The following is a 13,710-nucleotide window of genomic DNA, read 5'->3' on the forward strand; positions in this document are numbered from 1 at the left end:
TGTTCAACATTATGATTAATAATGTGGTTCAGATCAAATGGATCCTATTTTAACTCGAAAAGAGTGATTAAATAAGAATGCCAAAATCCAGGTATATAATCTCCCACCAATACCAAGTCTTTCCATCTTAATAAGTAGGCCTTCTCTCCACATAGTGTCACAAGGTTTTCAATGTCAAAAAAGACAGTAGCCATTACTTCTTTCATGACCAGAGTTTTCCAACTTCATTGATCACTGAAGTTGATCTACCTGTACAGAATCCACTTTGACATTAACTCAATAAATCTCTATGGGGCTCCCGAGTGGCGCAGTGGTCTAAGACACTGCATCTCAGTGCAAGAGGTGTCACTGCAGTAACTGATTTGAATCCAGGCTGCATCACATCCGGTCTTGACTGGGAGTCCCATAGGGCGGTGCACAATTGGGCCAGGTTTGGCTGTGGTAGGCCATCATTGTAAATAAGAATTTGTTCTTAACTGACTTGCCTAGTTAAATAAAGGTTAAATTAAAATGTGTTTTTTTTTAGTTCCAGGAAATATGACAATCTTTTCCATCAGTTTAACAACCAGCACATGAAGGGTCTTTACCAGGCTTTACAAAAGGAAATATTACTGCCAGTAGGAGGGCGAATTGTTTTGTCATGAGCATGGCCTTATTTCTATTACAACACGTTGGATGACTGTTATTCATATTCCATTCGCCCAGTTCAATGTAACATTGGTAGGTTTAGGCTACTACATGATACTCTAATTTTCCTTGTACCTGTAGTCTATGAATGAAAGTTTACAATGTAGGTGCACACAGGTCGAGAGACATTTTAAGATGACAGACAGTGACACATTGTAACGCCCGGGGTGTAGTGGAGGAAGAAGTCAGGCGCAGGATGGGGAGAGTTCAGGGTAGCACTACTTATAATACACCACACCGGCGAAACGACGCCAACCCAAACAAACGCCCCAAACAAGGGGAACTTTAAACAGTACAGCAAAATACACACCTTCAGTCGTGTACAACCGTACACTGAAAATAATTCCGCACAACCAGCAGGCGGGCCGGCTGGTAAATAAAGCCCAACCAATTATCCTAACTAAACACAGGTGCAACTAATAAACAGAAAAGGGGGAAAAGGGATCAGTCGCAGCTAGTAGGCCGGTGACGACGAGCGCCACCTGAACAGGAAGGGGAGCCACCTTCGGTAGGAGTCGTGACACACATGGACAGACAGTGACACATTCAATTCCACCTTTCATACTCGTGCCTGCATCTTGCTTATCTAGGGTGTAATCATTAGTCCAACAGTTGCAAACGAGAGTTTATTGGACAAATTCAGGTATTTTTTTCATCCTCGTTTCATTTTCTTCCGTTTAAGAAACGTTTTTCAACAGAATTGGTGGGAATGAATACACCCCTGATCACTCAAACACAGTTTACTTTCATAGCAGCCACGTTGTATTTCTTCTTGCATCTTTGCACTCTCCTCCTCTCACCTTTTCCCTTCGTTTGTGGACTTCAATGAACAACACATCAGCTGTATGTGACCAGGCGAAAAAACCTTTCCAAACCAAGTCATAACCTATACTAGGGACTCTCCTGGAAGAAGCTAGCTAGCTTACAAAGAATAACAACAAAAAATATCTAGTTAACAGAAGAAAGGAAGACAAAATAAGGACAAAAGAAGGACAGAAGAAAAAGGAAAAGAAAGAGGACAACAAAGTGAAACAGTCAGCACTTCTATTGCAACTTCGTATTTCGTCGTCCTAACGTAGTCTACACTGCTATCTGCCCAGCAGCTAGCCAGCTAGCAAACGTCCACCGTCTACCGAATAGCAGCACTGTAGAAACTATTACACTCAACTGAACGACTTGATTAGTGTAGTGTTAGCTAGCTACATAGTTGTCTTTGCTGTCTTCGTATCCAAGATAATTGTGTAGTTTAGAGCGTGTAGTCTTAGAGTGATTATCTTAATTTACCGAGGTTAGCTAGCCAGCTATTTGTCGTCCTTAACGTAGGAGACACTGCTAGCTAGCCAACAGCTAGCCAACGTCTACTGAATAGAACTTCCGCACTCAACAACCCGGTCGCATTCCGCTTCGCTCCACAGGTAGTATCACATTTTTCATTTCATTTCATTACAGCACAACGGTTTGATTTGTTTGATCGTAGCTAGCTACATAGCTAGCTACATAGCCGTCTGTGTATCAAAGATAATTGTGTAGTCTAGAGCGATTTTCTAGGTTAGCTAGCCAGCTATTGTCGTTCTTTTAACGCAACGTAACGTAATCAACACTGCTAGCTAGCCAGCTAGCCCCCGAATAGCAGCACTGTAGAAACTACTACACTCAACGGAACGACTTGATTAGTGTAGTGTCAACAACGCAGCCACTGTCAGCTAGCCTACAAAGTCAACAACGCAGCCACTGCCAGCTAGCCTACTTCAGCAGTACTGTATCATTTTTAATCATTTTAGTCAATAAGATTCTTGCTACGTAAGCTTAACTTTCCGAACATTCGAGACGTGTAGTCCACTTGTCATTCCAATCTCCTTGCATTAGCGTAGCCTCTTCTGTAGCCTGTCAACTATGTGTCTGTCTATCCCTGTTCTCTCCTCTCTGCACAGACCATACAAACGCTCCACACCGCGTGGCCGCTGCCACCCTAATCTGGTGGTCCCAGCGCGCACGACCCACGTGGAGTTCCAGGTCTCCGGTAGCCTCTGGAACTGCCGATCTGCAGCCAACAAGGCAGAGTTCATCTCAGCCTATGCCTCCCTCCAGTCCCTCGACTTCTTGGCACTGACAGAAACATGGATCACCACAGATAACACTGCTACTCCTACTGCTCTCTCTTCGTCCGCCCACGTGTTCTCGCACACCCCGAGATCTTCTGGTCAGCGGGGTGGTGGCATAGGGATCCTTATCTCTCCCATGTGGTCATTCTCTCTTTCTCCCCTTACCCATCTGTCTATCGCCTCCTTTGAATTTCATGCTGTCACAGTTACCAGCCCTTTCAAGCTTAACATCCTTATCATTTATCGCCCTCCAGGTCCCCTCGGAGAGTTCATCAATGAGCTTGATGCCTTGATAAGCTCCTTTCCTGAGGACGGCTCACCTCTCACAGTTCTGGGCGACTTTAACCTCCCCACGTCTACCTTTGACTCATTCCTCTCTGCCTCCTTCTTTCCACTCCTCTCCTCTTTTGACCTCACCCTCTCACCTTCCCCCTACTCACAAGGCAGGCAATACGCTCGACCTCATCTTTACTAGATGCTGTTCTTCCACTAACCTCATTGCAACTCCCCTCCAAGTCTCCGACCACTACCTTGTATCCTTTTCCCTCTCGCTCTCATCCAACACTTCCCACACTGCCCCTACTCGGATGGTATCGCGCCGTCCCAACCTTCGCTCTCTCTCCCCCGCTACTCTCTCCTCTTCCATCCTATCATCTCTTCCCTCTGCTCAAACCTTCTCCAACCTATCTCCTGATTCTGCCTCCTCAACCCTCCTCTCCTCCCTTTCTGCATCCTTTGACTCTCTATGTCCCCTATCTTCCAGGCCGGCTCGGTCCTCCCCTCCCGCTCCGTGGCTTGACGACTCAATGCGAGCTCACAGAACAGGGCTCCGGAAGGCCGAGCGGAAATGGAGGAAAACTCGCCTCCCTGCGGACCTGGCATCCTTTCACTCCCTCCTCTCTACATTTTCCTCCTCTGCGAGTTGCAGTAATCCAGACGGGAGATGACAAGTGCCTGGATTAGGACCTGCGCCGCTTCCTGTGTGAGGCAGGGTCGTACTCTGCGGATGTTGTAGAGCATGAACCTACAGGAACGGGCCACCGCCTTGATGTTGGTTGAGAACGACAGGGTGTTGTCCAGGATCACGCCAAGGTTCTTGCGCTCTGGGAGGAGGACACAATGGAGTTGTCAACCGTGATGGCGAGATCATGGAACGGGCAGTCCTTCCCCGGGAGGAAGAGCAGCTCCGTCTTGCCGAGGTTCAGCTTGAGGTGGTGATCCGTCATCCACACTGATATGTCTGCCAGACATGCAGAGATGCGATTCGCCACCTGGTCATCAGAAGGGGGAAAGGAGAAGATTAATTGTGTGTCGTCTGCATAGCAATGATAAGAGAGACCATGTGAGGTTATGACAGAGCCAAGTGACTTGGTGTATAGCGAGAATAGGAGAGGGCCAAGAACAGAGCCCTGGGGGACACCAGTGGTGAGAGCGCGTGGTGAGGAGACAGATTCTCGCCACGCCACCTGGTAGGAGCGACCTGTCAGGTAGGACGCAATCCAAGCGTGGGCCGCGCCGGAGATGCCCAACTCGGAGAGGGTGGAGAGGAGGATCTGATGGTTCACAGTATCGAAGGCAGCCGATAGATCTAGAAGGATGAGAGCAGAGGAGAGAGAGTTAGCTTTAGCAGTGCGGAGCGCCTCCGTGATACAGAGGAGAGCAGTCTCAGTTGAATGACTAGTCTTGAAACCTGACTGATTTGGATCAAGAAGGTCATTCAGAGAGAGATAGCGGGAGAGCTGGCCAAGGACGGCACGTTCAAGAGTTTTGGAGAGAAAAGAAAGAAGGGATACTGGTCTGTAATTGTTGACATCAGAGGGATCAAGTGTAGGTTTTTTCAGAAGGGGTGCAACTCTCGCTCTCTTGAAGACGGAAGGGACGTAGCCAGCGGTCAGGGATGAGTTGATGAGCGAGGTGAGGTAAGGGAGAAGGTCTCCGGAAATGGTCTGGAGAAGAGAGGAGGGGATAGGGTCAAGCGGGCAGGTTGTTGGGCGGCCGGCCGTCACAAGACGCGAGATTTCATCTGGAGAGAGAGGGGAGAAAGAGGTCAGAGCACAGGGTAGGGCAGTGTGAGCAGAACCAGCGGTGTCGTTTGACTTAGCAAACGAGGATCGGATGTCGTCGACCTTCTTTTCAAAATGGTTGACGAAGTCATCTGCAGAGAGGGAGGAGGGGGGAGGGGGGCGGAGGATTCAGGAGGGAGGAGAAGGTGGCAAAGAGCTTCCTAGGGTTAGAGGCAGATGCTTGGAATTTAGCGTGGTAGAAAGTGGCTTTAGCAGCAGAGACAGAGGAGGAAAATGTAGAGAGGAGGGAGTGAAAGGATGCCAGGTCCGCAGGGAGGCGAGTTTTCCTCCATTTCCGCTCGGCTGCCCGGAGCCCTGTTCTGTGAGCTCGCAATGAGTCATCGAGCCACGGAGCGGGAGGGGAGGACCGAGCCGGCCTGGAGGATAGGGGACATAGAGAGTCAAGGGATGCAGAGAGTCTTCTCCCAGGCACTACACTACCTTGGGGTCGATTGTGTTCTCTGTCTGGATCAGAGACCAAAGCTATGGAGGAGTACATAGAGGAGTCTCTGGCCTCTGGGGCAGTCCGTCCATCTGCATCTCCTGCCGGCACATGGTTTTTCTTCATGGAGAAGAAGGACAAGACCCTGCATCCATGCATTGACTACTGGGGGCTTAATGACATTACTGTCAAGAATCGCTACTCCCTACCGCTCCTCTCCTCAGTGTTTGAACCTCTCCAGAGGCCTACCATATTATCAAAGTTCAGCCTTCGAAATACCTACCACCTGGTTCATACAGCGAGAGGGATGAGTGGAAGACGGTCTTCAACACAGCCAGTGTTGAAGTACCAGGTCATGCCATTTGGACTCACCAACACCCCCGCTGTTTTCCAGGTTTTGGTCAATGATGTGCTCCGGGACATGCTAAACCAGTTTGTGTTCCTGTACCTTGACGACATCCTGTTTTTTTCCTTAACTGCACAAGAACATGTTCTTCATGTCAGACAGGTCCTTCAGCGCCTCCTGGAGAACCAACTGCTCGTGAAAGTTGAGAAGTGTGAGTTCCACCGCTCTCCCATCACCTTTCTGGATATGTCATTGCTGAGGGGAATGTTCAGATAGATCCTGAAAAGGTGAAAGCAGTGGTGGATTGGCCTCAACCAACATCCAGGGTGCAGTTGTAACGGTTACTTGGTTTTGCAAACTTCTACCGCCGTTTCATTTGGGACTACAGCACCCTTGGCGGCCCCCCTCTCGGCACTCACCTCTCCCAAGGTACCATTCAAATGGTTTCCAGCTGTTGACAAAGCCTTTGTGGACCTGAAGCATTGGTTCACAACAGCACCCATCCTCATCCATCCGGTCCCCTCGCGTCAATTTGTGGTGGAAGTGGATGCTTCAGATATTGGATCGGGGGCCATCCTGTCCAAGCAATCTGCCCAGGACCAGAAGCTTCATCCCTGTGCCTTCCTGTCCCATCGTCTCAATCCTGCTGAAAGGAACTACGATGTTGGCAACCGAGAACCCAAGGCGGTGAATATGGCATTAGAAGAGTGGAGGCACTGGCTGCAAGGAGCAGAACAGCCATTCCTGGTCTGGACCAACCAAACCAAAACCTGGCGTATCTCCGTACGGCCAAGCGCCTCAACTCCAGGCAAGCCCGGTGGGCCCTCCTGTTCACCAGATTTAACTTCACCATCTTCTACCGCCCAGCGTCAAAGAATGTAAAGCTTGATGCCCTCTCCCACCTATACAGTTCCTCTGCCACAACCTCAACCTCTGAAACCATTCTCCCTACCTCATGCCTTGCTGCCACTGTGGATTGGGGTATTGAGGACCTGGTCCGTGAGGCACAACACTCCCAGTCTGGACCTGAAGGAGGCCCGGCTAACCGGCTGTTTGTCCCTAATACAGTCTGGTCCCGGTTCCTGGAATGGGCTCATTCCTCCAGGCTGACCTGTCACCCAGGGTCCCGTCGTACACAAGCCTGCCTTCAACAATGTTTCTGGTGACCCACAAGCTCATTCTGGCCTCCTGCAGCCACTACAAGTTCCTCATCGTCCCTGGTCTCATATATCTCTGGACTTTGTCACTGGGCTCCCTCCGTCTGATGGCAACACTGTTATTCTGACGGTAGTCGACCAGTTCTCCAAGGCCGCCCATTTCATCCCTCTCCCCAAACTAGAGACTAGAGACTGCCCAGCTTATGATGCAATATGTCTTCCAGATCCATGGACTCCCGGTAGACATGGTCTCCGATTGGGGCTCCCGTCTCAGTTCTGGAAGGCATTTTGCACCCTTATATATATGGCCAGCCCGTCATCTGGATTCCATCCCCAAACGAAAGGTCAGTCAGAGCAAGCCAACCAAGACCTGGAGACCACCTTAAGGTCCCCGGTCTCAACCTTCAAGTCTTTACTGGTCTCCACTACCTGGAACTGTCAACTGGTCTGGGTGGGGTATGCCCGGAACACTCTTCCCAGTTCTGCCACAGGACTCTCCCCTTTTGAGTGCTCCATGGGGTATCAGCCTCCACTCCTGAACAAGAGCAGGAGGTCAGAGTACAAACATCGACCCAGATGTTTGTCCGCCGCTGTCGACATATCAGAAGATGAGCCAGGGCGGCTATTCTCAAGACCAACTCCAGTGTCCCCTCGTTTCATTGATCCTTATCCCATCTCCAGAGTCCTGAGTTACACTGCTGTCCGTCTTGTATTACCCCGTACCCTCCATATTCACCCTACCTTCCACGTGTCTAAGATTAAGCCTGTCTATCACTGTTCTTTGTCTTCTGTCACCAGGCCCACCCCCCCCTCCTCCTTGCGTCACATTCTTTTGGAGAGATTGGAAACCCAAATTGGTCTACACGGACAAGTTCTGGCCTGGTTTAGATCTTATCTGTCGGAAAGATATCAGTTTGTCTCTGTGAATGGTTTGTCCTCTGACAAATCAACTGTACATTTCGGTGTTCCTCAAGGTTCTGTTTTAGGACTACTATTGTTTTCACTCTATATTTTACCTCTTGGGGGTGTCATTCGAAAACATAATGTTAACTTTCACTGCTATGCGGATGACACACAGCTGTACATTACTCAGACAAAACAGAGATGCTTGTTTTAAGTCCCAAGAAACAAAGAGATATTCTTTTGAATCTGACAATTAATCTTGATGGTTGAACAGTCGTCTCAAATAAAACTATGAAGGACCTCGGCGTTACTCTGGACCCTGATTTATCTTTTGTTGAACATATCAAGACTGTTTCAAGGACAGCTTTTTTCCATCTACGTAACATTGCAAAAATCTGAAACTTTCTGTCCAAAAATGATGCAGAAAAATGTATCCATGCTTTTGTTACTTCTAGGTTAGACTACTGCAATGCTCTACTTTCCGACTACCCGGATAAACACTAAATAAACTTCAATTAGTGATAAATACGGCTGCTAGAATCCTGACAAGAACCAAAAAAATGTATCATATTATTCCAGTGCTAGCCTCCCTACACTGGCTTCCTGTCGAGGCAAGGGCTGATTTCAAGGTTTTACTGCTAACCTACAAAGCATTACATGGGCTTGCTCCTACCTATCTCTCTGATTTGGTCCTGCCGTACAGACCAACACATACGCTTCGGTCACAAGACGCAGGCCTCCTAATTGTCCCTAGAATTTCTAAGCAAACAGCTGGATGCAGGGCTTTCTCCTATAGAGCTATGGAATGGTCTGCCTACCCATGTGAGAGACGCAAACTCGGTCTCAACCTTCAAGTCTTTACTGAAGACTCATCTCTTCAGTGGGTCATATGATTGTGTAGTCTGGCCCAGGAGTGTGAAGGTGAACGGAAAGGCTCTGGAGCAACGAACCGCCCTTGCTGTCTCTGCCTGGCCGGATCCCCTCTTTCCACTGGGATTCTCTGCCTCTAACCCTATTACAGGGGCTGAGTCACTGGCTTACTGGTGCTCTTTCATGCCGTCCCTAGGAGGGGTGCGTCACTTGAGTGGGTTGAGTCACTGATGTGATCTTCCTGTCTGGGTGGCACCCCCCTTGGGTTGTGCCGTGGCGGAGATCTTTGTGGGCAATACTCGGCCTTGTCTCAGGAAGATAAGTTGGTGGTTGAAGATGTCCCTCTAGTGGTGTGGGGGCTGTGCTTTGGCAAAGTGGGTGGGGTTATATCGTTTCTGTTTGGCCCTGTCCGGGGGTATCATCGGATGGGGCTACAGTGTCTCCTGACCCCTCCTGTCTCAGCCTCCAGTATTTATGCTGCAGTAGTTTGTGTCAGGGGGCTAGGGTCAGTTTGTTATATCTGTAGTACTTCTCCTGTCTTATCCGGTGTCCTGTGTGAATTTAAGTGTGCTCTCTCTAATTCTCTCTTTCTCTCTCTCGGAGGACCTGAGCCATCAGCTGATGTACGAAGGGCTATATAAATACATTTGATTTGATTTGATGGCCATCCGTGCCTACACGGTAAAACTTCTCCAGGGTGTTTGACCACGGGGCAGGGGTTTCCAGTACCTGGTTGACTGGGAAGGTTACGGCCTGGAGGAGAGATGCTGGGTTCCCGCTAGAGACATCCTGGATCCAGCCCTCAACACCGACTTCCAGCACCGACACCCCGGTCAACCAGGTATGCGCCCAGGTAGGACGCTAGGTGGTATCCCTAGATGGGGAGGGGGTTACTGTCACACCCTGATCTGTTTCACCTGTCCTCGTTATTGTCTACACCCCTTTCTGGTGTCGCTTGTTTTCCCCAGTGTATTTATCCCTGTGTTTCTCTCTGTGCCAGTTATACTGTATGTTTCCAAGTCAACCAGAGTTTTTCCCGTTCTCCTGCTTTTTGCATTCTCCTTTTTCTAGTCCTCCCGGTTTTGACCCTTGCCTGTTTCTGGACTTTGTACCTGCCTGCCTGACCTTTCTCCCTGCCTTGAGCACGAGTCTGTCTGCCACTCTGTACCTTCTGGACTCTGATCTGGTTTTGACCTTTTTGCCTATTCACGACCATCCTCTTGCCTACCCCTTTGGATTAATAAACATTGTAAGACTCCATCCATCTGCCACCTGTGTCTGCAGAAGAGCAACCAGATATAAACTCATTGTTTTAAACTTGATTTCCAAGGTGTCAGACTCAATCATTCCACTCACCACCCAATTACAACTAACATTTTATGACAAGATAGAACTGCCAAAGGGGGCGGTGTTGCAATCTACTGCAAAGATAGCCTGTAGAGTTCTGTCCTACTATCCAGGTCTGTACCCAAACAATTTGAACTTCTACTTTTAAAAATCCACCTCTCTAAAAACATGTCTCTCACCGTTGTCACCTGCTATAGACCACCCTCTGCCCCCAGCTATGCTCTGGACACCATATGTGAACTGATTTCCCCCCATCTATCTTCAGAGCTCGTGCTACTAGGCGACCTAAACTGGAACATGCTTAACACCCCAGCCATCCTACAATCTAAACTTGATGCCCTCAATCTCACACAAATGATCAATGAACCTACCAGGTACCTCCCCAAAGCCTTAAACACGGGCACCCTCATAGATATCATCCTAACCAACTTGCCCTCTAAATACACCTCTGCTGTCTTCAACCAAGATCTCAGCGATCACTACCTCATTGCCTGCATCCGTAATGGGTCACCGGTCAAACGACCTCCACTCATCACTGTAAAACGCTCCCTGAAACACTTCAGCGAGCAGGCCTTTCTAATCGACCTGGCCGGGGTATCCTGGAAGGATATTGATCTCATCCCGTCAGTAGAGGATGCCTGGATATTTTTTTAAATGCCTTCCCTAACCATCTTAAATAAACATGCCCCATTCAAGAAATTTAGAACCAGGAACAGATATAGCCCTTGGTTCTCCCCAGACCTGACTGCCCTTAACCAATACAAAAACATCCTATGGCGTTCTGCATTAGCATCAAACAGCCCCAGTGATATGCAGCTGTTCAGGGAAGCTAGAAACCATTATACACAGGCAGTTAGAAAAGCCAAGGCTAGCTTTTTCAAGCAGAAATTTGCTTCCTGCAACACAAGTTCTGGGACACTGTAAAGTCCATGGAGAATAAGAACACCTCCTCCCAGCTGCCCACTGCACTGAAGATAGGAAACACTGTCACCACTGATAAATCCACCATAATTGAGAATTTCAATAAGCATTTTTCTACGGCTGGCCATGCTTTCCACCTGGCTACTCCTACCCCGGTCAACAGCACTGCACCCCCCACAGCAACTCGCCCAAGCCTTCCCCATTTCTCCTTCTCCCAAATCCGTTCAGCTGATGTTCTGAAAGAGCTGCAAAATCTGGACCCCTACAAATCAGCCGGGCTAGACAATCTGGACCCTTTCTTCCTAAAATTATCTGCCAAAATTGTTGCCACCCCTATTTACTAGCCTGTTCAACCTCTCTTTCGTGTCATCTGAGATTCCCAAAGATTGGAAAGCAGCTGCGGTCATCCCCCTCTTCAAAGGGGGGGACACTCTTGACCCAAACTGCTACAGACCTATATCTATCCTACCATGCCTTTCTAAGGTCTTCGAAAGCCAAGTCAACAAACAGATTACCGACCATTTCGAATCTCACCATACCTTCTCTGCTATGCAACCTGGTTTCAGAGCTGGTCATGGGTGCACCTCAGCCACGCTCAAGGTCCTAAACGATATCTTAACCGCCATCGATAAGAAACATTACTGTGCAGCCCTATTCATTGATCTGGCCAAGGCATTCGACTCTGTCAATCACCACATCCTCATCGGCAGACTCGACAGCTTTGGTTTCTCAAATGATTGCCTCACCTGGTTCACCAACTACTTCTCTGATAGAGTTCAGTGTGTCAAATCGGAGGGTCTGCTGTCCGGAAATCTGGCTGTCTCTATGGGGGTGCCACAGGGTTCAATTCTTGGACCGACTCTCTTCTCTGTATACATCAATGAGGTCGCTCTTGCTGCTGGTGAGTCTCTGATCCACCTCTACGCAGACGACACCATTCTGTATACTTCTGGCCCTTCTTTGGACACTGTGTTAACAACCCTCCAGGCAAGCTTCAATGCCATACAACTCTCCTTCCGTGGCCTCCAATTGCTCTTAAATACAAGTCAAACTAAATGCATACTCTTCAAACGATCGCTACCTGCACCTACCCGCCTGTCCAACATCACTACTCTGGATGGCTCTGACTTAGAATACGTGGACAACTACAAATACTTAGGTGTCTGGTTAGACTGTAAACTCTCCTTCCAGACCCATATCAAACATCTCCAATCCAAAGTTAAATCTAGAATTGGCTTCCTATTTCGCAACAAAGCATCCTTCACTCATGCTGCCAAATATACCCTTGTAAAACTGACCATCCTACCAATCCTCGACTTTGGCGATGTCATTTACAAAATAGCCTCCAATACCTTACTCAACAAATTGGATGCAGTCTATCACAGTGCAATCCGTTTTGTTACCAAAGCCCCATATACTACCCACCATTGCGACCTGTACGCTCTCGTTGGCTGGCCCTCGCTTCATATTCGTCGCCAAACCCACTGGCTCCATGTCATCTACAAGACCCTGCTAGGTAAAGTCCCCCCTTATCTCAGCTCGCTGGTCACCATAGCATCTCCCAACTGTAGCACACGCTCCAGCAGGTATATCTCTCTAGTCACCCCCAAAACCAATTATTTCTTTGGCCGCCTCTCCTTCCAGTTCTCTGCTGCCAATGACTGGAACGAACTACAAAAATCTCTGAAACTGGAAACACTTATCTCCCTCACTAGATTTAAGCACCAACTGTCAGAGCAGCTCACAGATTACTGCACCTGTACATAGCCCACCTATAATTTAGCCCAAACAACTAACTCTTTCCCTACTGTATTTAATTTTTTTTTTTATTTTGCTCCTTTGCAAATCTACCATTCCAATGTTTTACTTGCTATATTGTATTTACTTTGCCACCATGGCCTTTTTTTGCCTTTACCTCCCTTATCTCACCTCATTTGCTCACATGGTATATAGACTTTTTTATACTGTATTATTGACTGTATGTTTGTTTTACTCCATGTGTGTCGTTGTATGTGTCGAACTGCTTTGCTTTATCTTGGCCAGGTCGCAATTGTAAAGGAGAACTTGTTCTCAACTTGTCTACCTGGTTAAATAAAGGTGAAATAAAAATAAATAAATAAAATTATATGTGGCAACAAGTGCATGACCAAATATTGCATATTTCAAATTGAGTACTTCAAAAACACCAGAAAACACATTGTAGAATGAGTAGATCACTACATCAACGACTTGATATAATCATAACTCAGAACAGTAAATAAAAGGACATTAAATTCATTACCCATTTAACAAACATGTCCCTTTAAAAAAAAACATTACAGGCTCCTGGATCTCCTCTTCAACGAGGTCACCCTTGATCTACGCCGTATTGGGGAAGCTGTGCGAGCTATCAATCCCAACAACACTGTCTGCCCAGCGTGAGAGGCCTGTCAAGGAGGAGGCCATAGCTGGATTTGTCTCCCACTTCAATCTTGGGGGTAACTGAAGCAAAGTGGGTGACTGAAGCCTGCTTGATTGAAGTAGGGGTACATGGGTCTCCCGCTCCCCATCCCCATCAATCTCTGTAGTTGGTTGCATTTCTTAAAGCCTAAGTAATTCACTTTTATGGGATATGATATCACATTTTGCTACTTTGTATAGTTTTATTTTCAAGCATTCGGATGGGAGATGAGTATTACAAATTGTACGAATCAATGGGGTCCTGTACACTACAGGATGGCCGGGGCCCCATATTAGGCTTAAGGCTCTAATCATTTTTTAATGTTAAATTATGTTTCACCATTATTTCTAACCTTTATTTCGCATGAGTGTTCATGTTGATCGATATTTTGGCTATGCTGGCCTATTCTAAATGATCAAATAAATGTTGGAT

The sequence above is a fragment of the Oncorhynchus gorbuscha genome, linkage group LG18 (genome assembly GCF_021184085.1).
Source record: "Oncorhynchus gorbuscha isolate QuinsamMale2020 ecotype Even-year linkage group LG18, OgorEven_v1.0, whole genome shotgun sequence".
Classification (NCBI taxonomy): domain Eukaryota; kingdom Metazoa; phylum Chordata; class Actinopteri; order Salmoniformes; family Salmonidae; genus Oncorhynchus; species Oncorhynchus gorbuscha.